Source organism: Pleurodeles waltl, chromosome 10 (assembly GCF_031143425.1).
Source record: "Pleurodeles waltl isolate 20211129_DDA chromosome 10, aPleWal1.hap1.20221129, whole genome shotgun sequence".
NCBI lineage: Eukaryota > Metazoa > Chordata > Amphibia > Caudata > Salamandridae > Pleurodeles > Pleurodeles waltl.
In genome coordinates this window covers 842441530-842453845 of record NC_090449.1, presented here as the reverse complement: position 1 = coordinate 842453845, position 12316 = coordinate 842441530, and positions in this window count along the sequence as shown.

Genomic DNA, 12316 nt, shown 5'->3' with positions numbered 1-12316 from the left:
GCATGTAAATCTAATAATAAATACACATTCCTCATATATCTCCCCCTCTGCGGAACTATACCAAATTTGACAGTTTCAGTCTCTAAAGTGCAGTCAGTGATTAAGGGTTAATCACATTGTTCCCACTATATTAGTGGCTCAGGAACTTTTCTAGGATTGTAACCTCATGACCAACAGCCCGTCTCCAGTTGAATAGGTATCTGCGTCGTCATCGCTGCTCCCTTTACCTGCCGCTCTGCGTTTCACAAACTGATCCAGTTTTTTGTTGTCTGTGAAAAATATTGGGCTTCCGTCCACTTCTACTCTTAATTTAACCGGGTACAGCATTCTGTATTCCAGGCGCAATTTTCTTAATTGTTTCTTCCCCGCAATAAACTGTCTCCTCGCCTCCAGCGAGACTGTCATTCCTTCATATTGCAAAGTTTTCGGGTTCCCTGGCGCGGCGCAAGGAAGCGGCTTGATTTCTATAGTTCAACAGTTTTGCTATAATAGGACGAGGAGAGGCCCCCGGAGGTGGGCAGGCCACCAAGGATCGGTGTGCTTGCTCCACGACGAACAGGTCAGAAAAAGTAGCATGCCCCAATAGTTGCACCAGTAACTGTTCAAAGAAGCCCTCCATACTGTCAATTGTGGTGGACTCCGTGATTCCCACTATACATAGGTGATTTCACCGGGAATGGGCTTCTAGGTCATCTACCTTGAGGCGTAAGGAGCCTAATTCTTTGTTTAGTTTTACTTGGCTGGTAGCTAGTTCCGTTTGACCATCCTCCACCTCAGATACCCTCCTATCTGTTTGATCCAGATGTTCTGCATGTTTGTCAAGGCGTTCTGTCATTCTATCCATGCGGTATGAGAGTGAGTCTATCTTGCCATCTATCTGGGTTAAGCTATGTTGCATTGCCACCAAAATTTTACGCAGGTCTTGTTCCTCACCTGAGGTTACATCAGGACCCTTCTCTGGCCCTAACTCCGCTCCATCTCCTGCGGGACTGCTCGTTTTGTGCCGATTGAACTGCAGCTTGGCCTGGTTCTTACCTGTCTTGCCCATTGTATGTTTTTTGGAGGACTCCTAGTTTACACCGGTCAGGAGGCGCTAGGGCACAAAAAGTATACTTCTGCTGTATTAGCACAACAATCACCAAGGATGAGCATGCCTCCGGGCATATAAACTTGCCTCCGTTGCTTGGTTTTTTTCAATCCAATCTCAACTTGCAGCCCCAGCCAGGCATCCAGGATCGTGGCGTGCCAAAATCCCCATCGGTACCATCTCCCAGTGTGAACCACCCTGGTCACAGGCGAGTCCCCTTCTTACGTTGTGGGCCAGCAATAGCGTTTGGACTCAGGTCTCCACGGTTCGAAGGGTCTCTGCATCCAATGGCCCAACTCCAGGCCCAAGCAGCACTGAGCCCAGCGCTAGGGCCCTCAGCGCGTGTTCTCCGCCACCAGCCTTGCACCAGCCGCTCTACGCCACCTTTTCCCGCAGGGCCGCTCCAATCTCTGCCTCACCCACCGTCGCACCACTCTCCAGCACCCCGGGGATCAGCGCCAGGCCCAAACAGCACAGAGTTCAATTTCGGGGCTCCCAGCGTGCGCACTCCGTCTCCTTCACCAGGCCACCACGTATCACCTCACCACGTGAGGCCCCACAGGTAGCCAGCCGCAGCGACCCCACCTCCGCTAGGCCTCACTTATACTGCAATGCTCTCAAAGCCCGGCAAGCAGCGCCGCCGTACACAGCACACAGCGCGTTCTTCATGTGCTCCACGGCGCATAAGCCTCTCTCCACCGCACTGCTCTCACCAAGCTGCCCCTGCTCCAATGGTCACCCCATAAGCCTCTTGTCAGTGCCGGGCCTCACAGCATCCCTCCAGCCGCGTTATCGTGGGTTCTCGGGCTGCGACGGATTCCTCTCCGCTCCTCGGTTTCCGGCAAAATCAGGGCCCATCACGCACCCCCAATATCTTTCTGCCAACAGCTGACGTGTAGTACTTGGTCAGGACTGGTTTAGTTTGAAGGATTATTCACGGATTGTAAGGCGGCCAGTAGAGCTCCGCTACAACGCGACCCTCTTGTGACAGGGCAAGCTCCGCCCCCCCCCAAGGGCGTAAATTATTTATCACCCTGCCTAAGTTTAGGTCACATGTTTTTGCTCCCTGAGTGATATATATTCCTAAGTATTTAACCTTGTCTATTGTCCAAGGTAAGCCAACAGTAGGGAGCTGTTGGACCAGTGTGTCGTGTCTTGTAAGCGGCCTAGTGGGAACAGTATACATTTCGTGTAATTGAGGCACAGCCCTCAGTATTCTCGGAATTCCTGCATGACATTAAGTAACAGCAAAACAGAAATATCAGGATGTCGAAGATAAATCACAGCAACATCAGCGTATACCGACACTATGTGCTCAGGGTTGCCTATCCAGACACCACACCCCTGAAGGATCTGTCGAAAACATTGCAATAGCAAAAATCAAGTAGAACAGGGGACATCCCTTTTGGGTTCCCTGCTGCAATTCAATTATGTCCGATGCATATTGACCTGTGCGTACTCTTGCTCTCAAGGACTTGTAAAGTAGTCGGACCCAGGCAATTTATTTGTGGCCCCGAACTACCCTGGGCAGAACCTCCCAAATATATTCCCATCACACCGAAGTCTGGTCTGCTCTATATCCAAACAAACTAGTGCAGAAGGGTCATCTTGCAGCTCTGGTGCGTGTAGGATATGGGCCAGATAGCACAAGATACGTTCTGTATTTCTTCTCGGGATAAATCCCGGTTGGTCAGTGTAAATAAGTTGTGAGAGATATGCGAGCAGCCTTTTGCCAGTTCTTTGCTAAGGATCTTCTGGACCACATTTAACATGGGCAGTGGCCTACATGAAGACATCTCCAAGGGTTCTCTGCCCAGTTTGGGAATCAAAACAATGAGGGTTTCCCTCATAGAGTCAGGGAGAGATCCAGTTTGCAGGGCCTCATCATAAACCGGTATTAGTTTGTTGATTAAACAATCTTGGAATAGTTTATAGAATTCAGCAGGTAGCCCATCATTGCCTGGTGCCTTAGTAGTTTTCAGGGTGGCCACCAAGTTAAGGTGTTCTTGCTTAGCCAGAGGAGTGCCCAAAGTCTTGCCATTCTGCGAGGAGAAACACTGCAGCAGCAAATTCAATAGATAAGTGGTCAAAACAACGTGGGGTGTGTCACCCAGGGTCTCAGTATAGACATGTTAGAGGTGGGATGCGAAAGCACTATTAATCGCCTGTTGTTCTGTGTACTACAACACCTTGTTAATTTCGAATTGCTAGGATAGGTTGTGGTGTAGTTTCAGAGCGGATCAGGCGAGCTATCAATTGGCACGCTTTGTGGCATTCTATGTACCAACGTTGATGATTTGTGCATCTGGTGTGTTTCTCAAGCCAGTCTCACAACTCTGTCAATCTATGTTGTTGCCTATCCCAGTCACCGATCTTACCAGAGTTAGTCAATAAAGCCTTTCAAAGCTCAATCAATTCAGTCTCCCTTTTAGTGAGGTCTATCTCCAACTGCCAACAAATGCCGACCGCAGTGGTCAGGTATACAACCATGAACCACCACCTTCAAAGGGTCCCACTCTGTTGCTCTACTTTGAGTACTATGCCATTTATGGTTTTAAAAAAATGAGATAGGGCATCTATGAGGTCGTGTTTGAAGACTTGATCAGTAAAGGATTTAGTGCTGACATGCCATAACGGTATTTTTGGTTGATGCCGTTCTAGGGAGTAGGTAAGTAGAGTTGGAGAGTGGTCTGATATATAACAAGCTAAGTACTGGATATCTACCACCCTTGATGCCGTGTTTGTATGTACGGAGAAATAATCTAGTCTGGTGTGTGTTGCTGTTGCAGGCGTGTAATGGAGTATGTGTGTGCCAATGGCGTTCTCACCATATATCAACAAGAGAGAAGATTTTGGGGGTTTGTTGTAGTGATGCAGTCATATGGGTTTTAGTATTAAGTTGCGGGGGCACCCTCTCCAGTTGTCCCTCAAGCACACAGTTAAAATTGCTTGCCAGTAGGACCTCTATGGTGGGGCGGGCTTGGGCTGCTGCTAGTACTCCTCCAAAGAATTCAGTATCATCTGTGTTCGGTGCATATATATTAATGAGGCAGAGACCATGCGTGTCCATTGTGCCATCAAGTATTACATACCTCCCCTCCCTGTCAACAACCGTACGGGTGCAGCTAAATATGATCCCTAGGGTCACCCAGACAAGCTCTCCGTGAACACAACCAGAAAATGATGTAGCATAAATTGAACCCCTCCACCTCTTTTGCAAGTATTTAATACAGCCTCGTGTGTTTCCTGTAAAAACTCTATGGCGATACCATATCATTGGAAATAAGCATGCACCTTATTGCGCTTCACAGGGTTATTTAAACCCCGGACATTCCAGTTTAATAGTTTATATTGGATTCCCATAGAGATTGTAGGCAGTCATTCACAGAATGTCTGGTAGAGACATAAAAAATGCAATAGTATAAAGGAGCTGTTGAGCCTGGAAGCACGTTGTACCCATAAAATCAATCCCACTAAAACTATGAAAAATGACATTATATTTCCGAACATTAACCCCAGATGTCCCAACTCCCATTTCCACCCATGGGCAGTGCCTGCCATTGCCCCAAAATGTCCAAGTGGCAAAATGAGACTTAAACCCCACCCCAGTCACCCACCCATCCCCTCAAAAAACGACTATAACAACAACTATCACTGTAGTTTCAGTCCAGGGAACTAAACCCGGCTCGGTCCCAGGAAGCCACAAAGGAGGGCTCAGTACTCAGCACCAGACTAGGTCCCAGATCAACCCAGCCACAGAATAGATGTAGCACCCAATACACAAGAAACATAATTATAGTAAAAGTATCTTGTAGTCCCCAACTAACAAGGGTGGCAAAGATACTAGGGGTATTATCACCAGGGTGGCCCATCCACCTGCCCGGGTACCTGTAGGAATAGAAAAGAAGGAACATAACATAGCTACCGGGAAGGGTCCAATCAGTCTGCCTCAGGTCCACTGTTTTGGGTCTCCTGTACGAGGCACAGAGGCTTGAAGGAGTTCTGGGTGGCCAGCGGGTCAGTTTCCGCCTGCAGTCTGCCATCTGGGCAGATCAGGATATGGTCCACTCTCAATGCCGCAGTCGGTTCTATTGGGTGTCAGATGCATTGCGTCATCTATTCTAACTACGTGGACCTCGCCACCTCTGGTCCCGACACGTCATCGGATGTCCTTCTCCACCAAGGCCCACAGACTCTATCCAGTCCAGAGCCTCCTGTGGAGTTTCGTAGAAAGTCTCTTTTTCCTCGTATAGTATTCGGAGTTTGGCCAGGAAGAGAAGCCTGTCCTGAACCATGCGTTCTCAGAGTAGTCTTTTTACTCCCAAGAATGTTTTATGAAGATCCTGCACTTTCTTTGTGTATTCAGGGAAAATCTGTATGATCTTTTTTTTTTTTTTTTTTTTTTTTTTTTTTTTTGTCCTCATATTCATCCCCCGTGCTTTGGTTAAGTAGAGAAAGGCAATGACACAACAAACGACAACATGCCACCAAACCTCAGTAGATCATCCCCTCTAATCTACTGATTGTACTTTCTCGTACGGGAGTCATTGATCAAAAGTTATCACCTTCAATCGTAGCCAAAGCAGCACTTCCAGAGAACGAGGGGGAGATCTTAATCATTGGACTTTAAATTATTTTTTTTTTTTTATTTTTTTTATTTTTTTAAAGTATACGAAGTTTATATGACACACAAAAAAAAAATATATATATTATTGATACACATTTTCCCAATATAACCAAAAATTATCTTTTCTAGACAAGGGGCCCCATTGTTCCAATGTACAGATTCGATTTACAGCTATCTGCCAATCCAACACCCGAGGAGGCAGAGGATCAATCCATTTACGACAAATTTCTCGCCTAGCTAGAAGAATTAATATGAACAGCAAATGCTCTTGCTGAACTGACAATTTCTGATAATTTGTATCCTGGTCCCACACCCCAAACACCACCAATGCTGGATTTACAACTAAGTTTACATTAAAAATTACTTTAAAAATACTCTCTATGTCCCCCCAATAATTCAACAACTTAGTGCAATGCCAAAACATATGAATATCATCCGCCTTATCATCCCCGCACCTTGGACAATTTTTCTGAGATTTCCCAATAGCTGTTAATTTGGCCGGAGTCCAGTAAACCCTATGGAGTGTGAACAAATGATTTTTCTTCAGCCCTGCAGGACTAGTAGTAAGCCACAGTATTGAACAAGACTTTTGCCACAGTGTTTTAACATCTAAAGTTGGGAAAGTTGCTCCCCACTTCGACAAGGGGAGGGAAGCGCTATCATCTGATGATTCTAACAGAGCGTGGTACCACAATGCAACCTCTTTGTTGATAGCTCCCTGATTTAGCTTCCCTTCCCATATACTCCTCCCTATTTCCCCAATTCGACGAGACTTTACCCAACTAGATATTTGAAGATACTTAAATCTAGAAACTGTCCTGCCAGTACCTTCCTGGAATGCGCCCCAGCTTAACACTTCATCTCCTTCCATCAATTGGCCCCATCTTTCCACCCCACTTGTTCTCAAAGGAGTTGATAGTTTATCTATGAGGCATTCCGGGGTACCAGGCGAATCCCAAATGGGAGCTGAGCTACAAAAATAAGGTATCTCTAACGCCCTCCGAAAATGCATCCAAACTTTACATGCATGTCTGGGGAGTTTCAAGCGAACTTTCTTGAAATAACTGGGGTGTCCAAATTTATATAAAAAGTGATCTGCTCCCTCCTCAAGGTGCGCCGTCAATGCTCCCCAGACTGAATCGTGCTCAGTCCTTTTATTCAATAAGACTCTAATATTTTTTAGGTGAAAAGCCAAATAGTACTTAAAAAGGTCTGGAGACGCAATACCTCCCCATTCCCTTTTTCTACTCAACTTCTTCCAAGCAATCCTAACTCCCTTGGAAGCCCATACAAATGAGGATAACTCCCCTTGTAGTTTTTTAAACCAACTCTTCTCAAACTCTAATGGGATAGTGTTGAACAAAAAAGTAAATTTTGGAAGGATACACATCTTCAAAATATTAGATCTCCCAATTATCGTAAGAGGAAGAGCAACCCATGCTTTTAACAGTTTTTTAGTTTCCCTATATACTATATCAAAGTTCAATTTAGCTACCTCGTTAAAAGCAGCTGTTAACCGAATACCCAAATATCTGATCTCTTGTTTAACTAAAGGGGAAGCATACATCAAATTCCAACACATTATTTCTGTCTTTTCTGCATTTATGCTGTACCCAGAAAGTCTTCCAAATTGTTCCATCAAAGCAGTGACCTTAGGTAGAGTAGAGCTAACATCACTCGTATATATCATCAAATCATCTGCGTATAAAGCCAGTTTTTTTTCCCAACCCCCAGTTCGAAATGGGATAATCTCTTTAGAAGACCGGAGTAAAGTTGCCAAGGGTTCAATGTATAAATTAAAAAGCAAAGGAGATAGGGGGCATCCCTGTCTCGTACCTCGCCAAATCCTAAATTCTTGTGTTAAATGGCCATTTACCAGAATTCTCGCTAGAGGACATCTATACAGTTCTCCTATTGCCCTGATAAAAGGGATTCCCAAGCCCGCTTTTTCCAGAACCACCTTTAGAAACAACCAATTAACACGGTCAAAGGCCTTGGCCGCATCAAAAGACAAGATCGCCAGAGGCGCCTTCTCGTGAACCGCCAAATCAATTGCAGCAAATAACTCGTGAGTTATCTCGTGAAGCTGCCTCCCCTTCATAAAGCCCTTTTGGTCCGAATGGATTAGATTGCCAGCAACTCTCCCCAGTCTCTTGGCTAAAAGTCCTGAATAAAGTTTATAGTCTACGTTCAGCAAAGAGATGGGCCTATAGGAGGAACAAGACGTGGAATCCTTACCCGGCTTTAGCAATAAGCAAATTGTCGCCTCTCTCCAGGAATTGGGAATTTGGGTCCCTTCTATCAACATAGAGTTGAATAACTCTAATAAAAAAGGGATAAGTTCCTCCCCCAAAGCCCTATATAATTCGTTAGGGAGACTATCTGGCCCCGCTGCCTTACCTTTTTTTAGTGCCTTTAGACCTTCCGCCAACTCAGCCTCATTTAACTTATCATTCAGTAGGAGCCTCTTCGACTCCTCTAAAACTGGAAGATCTACATTATCTAAGAATTCTCTTACCGGCTCTTCTAAGTTAACCGAACTTTCTGAATATATCTCCTGGAAGAAAGAAACGAATGCCCCCTCAATCTCCTCTTGCTCCGTACAGACCTGATTCGCAGGCTCTAATTTGACTGATAAAATATGCCTTTTGGAAAAGTCTGACTTAACCTTCCACGCTAACAGTTTACTGCAGCCTTCTCCATAATCAAAATGAGCATATTGACTACTTTCCCATTTTAACCTACAGCGGTTTTCCAAAAAAGCATCTAGATTAGACCGGACCTTTTCCTCTTGACAAGACAGCTCCATTACTAAATCCGTTTTCCCTTCTAACTGCGCATTATACCTTGCATCCTGCAAGGTTTTCAATGACAACTCCATGTTTCCCAACTTTTCCCTCTCTTCACGATACTTATAAGCTGCAAGATTAACTAGCCTCCCTCTTATAAAAGCCTTGAACGCATCCCAAACACACCCCAAACTTGCTGTTCCTTGATTCAACTGAAAAAATTCTCTAGTATCTTTTTTTAACACTTCTACTAATGCGTCGTCTAAAAATAGAGCACGATTGATTGTGCTCCTAATTGTCCTGTTACTCACCCTAATATCTAAATGTAGTATTACTGCAGAATGGTCTGACAAGTGTACTGTGTTGTGAGCTACCCTTCTTACCTCCGGGCATAAACTTTTATGAATTAAAAAAAAGTCTATTCTAGATCTATGCCCATATTTTTTATTGTGGAATGTATATCTATCTCCTTCACCCCTTCTCCAGTGCCAGACATCTACCAAGCCTAAATCCTGCATTGCTTGCTTCACTACTGCCCTTGTTTTAGGTGAATTAACCGTACCCCTAGGGGTTGACTTATCCTGTACAGGGTCTAGCAATATATTAAAATCCCCACCCAACACCACTGGGTACCTAGCTGAGAGTAGAATATTAAATAAGTCTTGGAATGGCGATGGGTCGTCAATATTCGGCCCGTAGTAACCCGACACTGTAATCCAATGACCACCTACACACAGCTCTACCACTACCCACCTCCCTCTAGGATCAGCATGTACTGTTCCTACCCTGAACCTCATGGATTTCTTAATCAAAACTGCCACACCTTTTATTGTACTAGTTTGAGAAGAGCATACGCTAAACGCAACCCAATTCAGCTGTTTAAGCCAGGTCTCCCATTCAGTTTGGTGAAGATGGGTTTCCTGCAATATAATAATCTCCTCTTCAACCAAACGTAAGTACTCAAAGATCTTCCTCCTCCTACCAAACACCCTTAACCCGTTCACATTCCATGAGATAAATCTCAACTTTTCAATACCCTGCATGCTCATTCATAGCGAGAAGGAAAACAAAGGGAGAACAGCAACCCCCCGACCTACATTAGCAACATATGAGGACTTTCTTATTTTATCCCTTTCAACCCACCAAACCCAAAACAAACCCAAACTCCCCGTGTCACCCACCCCTACACCCACCACCACCAACGTGCCCCCCCAACCCCATTCCCCCCCCAGAGGAACCCTCCCTTTTTCTACTGGGATAACCATCCTGTTATCCTATATTCGAACCCCACGCCGGACGGGGGCTTCCCACTAGATCTTATTGAGACGCCTTAATCTGCTCTATAAATGTACTGACCTCCCCAGGATCTCTCATATTGTACATTTTATTCTTCCACATTATACGGAGAGCTGCCGGGAACCTTAGTTGGACCGTCGCCCCTAGCTCACGGAGCTCACGCATAAAACTTCCCAGCTCCCACTGCCTATCTAACGTTGCCTTAGACACATCAGATCTTATCCTAAGAGACCACTCCCCTTTGGGAAAAGCCCCAACCTTGAGAGCTTCGGACAAGATTCTTTCCTTAATAGAGTATGTGTTGAAATTTATCAAAATCCTCCTGGGGTTTTTCCTTCCTGGATTTTTCTTGAAAGGATCACGATGGACTCTCTGAATGTCATCCTCCAAATTGACCCCTACCACACTGGGGAGGACATCCCTAATCAGCGAAATCACATAGCTCTTAATATTTTCCCCTTCCAACCCCTCTGGAACTCCCAAGAGCCTTATATTGTTTCTCCTCATATTATTTTCTAACATTTCCAATCTATCCTGCAACATCTTTTCTCCCCGTTTCAATTGTGAAATGTCCTTAGCTTGAGCTAACACTCGTTCCTCGTGGGCCTCCACCACAGCCTCTAGTTTCCCAGCCGGTCTGATAGCAGGTTGATTTTACTTTCCAAGACCTCACAGGCTTCCCGAATCCTAGTTTGATTAGTTTCTGAAATTTCGAATTTCCCTCTAATTTCTTTGGTGAGAGAAATTAGCAGAGCCTGTACATCCAAGTCATGCGTTATTGATCCACTGGAAAAATTACCATCAACTTCCGGCAAGGGTAGTATCTTTAGAGGGCCCTCTCTCACTGTAGCTGGTTCCATATCTAACAATTCTTGTGCTGGACCGACAACTGAACCACCTTCAACTAGCTTAGAAGCCTCTAGCTTGTCTAAGGCCGGTTTAACGTTTGCCATATCCTGTGGTGGAGGAATTGCGGTCTGGAAGTACCTTGTGATCAACGAATCACTCCTCCCCTGGATCTCAATTTGACTCTCTTCCCGGAGGGGTAAAGGATGATCCACTAATAATGTTGTGTGGGGTGGCCCTTCACCATAGTTTTTAGGATCTAAGTCCGTTATACCTGTTGTTATAGTTCCAGAAACCTGAGTCCGAAGATTAGCACTTGTACCACGGGTACCGGGCTTACTTTTCCTGGCCACAATCACATCGTTGACTTCGGCCCGGGCACCCCTGGGGCGTCGCTTGATTAATGACATGCACTGCGGGGTTCCAACACTCTCACACTCCTTTCTTGCCCCCGTCCCACTTAAGTTGGATCTGGTGTGACTCCCCTGGGACTCCGGGAGGCTCCCACGGAGAGAACAGCGGGAGGTATAAGATCTCCCACGTCGCACACCCTTTACCGCTTCTGCCCAAATACTGGAGTTTAGAGCCCGCTTCCAAGGCACCCCGCCGCCCCTCTCCGTAGATAATGACCCCCCCTTCTTGTTCGCCGTTTTTCCTCCCTAGTTTTCCCGACAAAAGTCGGAAAAAGGAAAACACAGTAGAGAGGAGGAATGAAATTAACAAGGCACAATAACCAAAAGTATTCTTGCCCCTTTTTTCTCTTTTTAACGCCTAGAAATCCAGGGGAAAAACAGCACAAGAAGTGGAGGGCCAAGTACCCCCACCCGACAGGGAACCTATCTAAGCGATGTCCCACCTCCTTTCTCAAGACCCTTAAACCTGAGGAGCTCTCAATTGAAACAACACTTTACACTCTCAGTCCTTCCAGGAAACGGCAAAGCACCATGAATACAAAAGCGTTTTGAGTTTTGGCATCCCTCTGAGTCTCACTACCCTTCTGTATAAAGCAACAAGTTTTGCACAGAATTTGTGATTATAAAATGAAACGTAGCAATCCCTAGCGAATACGCAGCTGTAAAACTCAATATTTAGGCTTGGAGTTCCTCTAATACAAACTTCTCGTAGAAGGCTCTTGCATCTAGTTATTGTTGCAATAGGCAGCACTTTTCACAGATATAAATGTTTTCTTTAAGCTCCCCAATACTCCTGGGAGGGCAGCAACGATAATGATAACAGTCTCTGCCTGCTGGAGACAAGCTATAGTCAAGCAAAAATCATAGGCCTAATCACCCAGGCACCCACCCACTCCACCAGAAATACCCTATCACCGTCTTTGCTGCTCCTTGCTCCGTTAGCGCAGCTCCAGGGGCTTCCCTCAAGAAACGCTGAAACGGGAGATCCGAAGCTCACGCTCCCGGGCTCCAATCCGTTACACGAAGGCGAGAGGAGAGAATCCTCACCCTCGCCTCCCTGTCGTTCAAGCCGTCGCCCGGGTGGGGGCCGGGGGCACAAACACACGCAGATCCGGCAGTGAAAGCTACCGCAGCTTTCCCGAGTCTCACGCGCCCAGACTCCCAAACCGGAGCCCCTTTATCCTTCAGGCCGTCGCCCGGGGGGGGGGCCAGGGGGGACAATCAAACGCGGATCCGACGGGAAGAAACCTCTGCTACT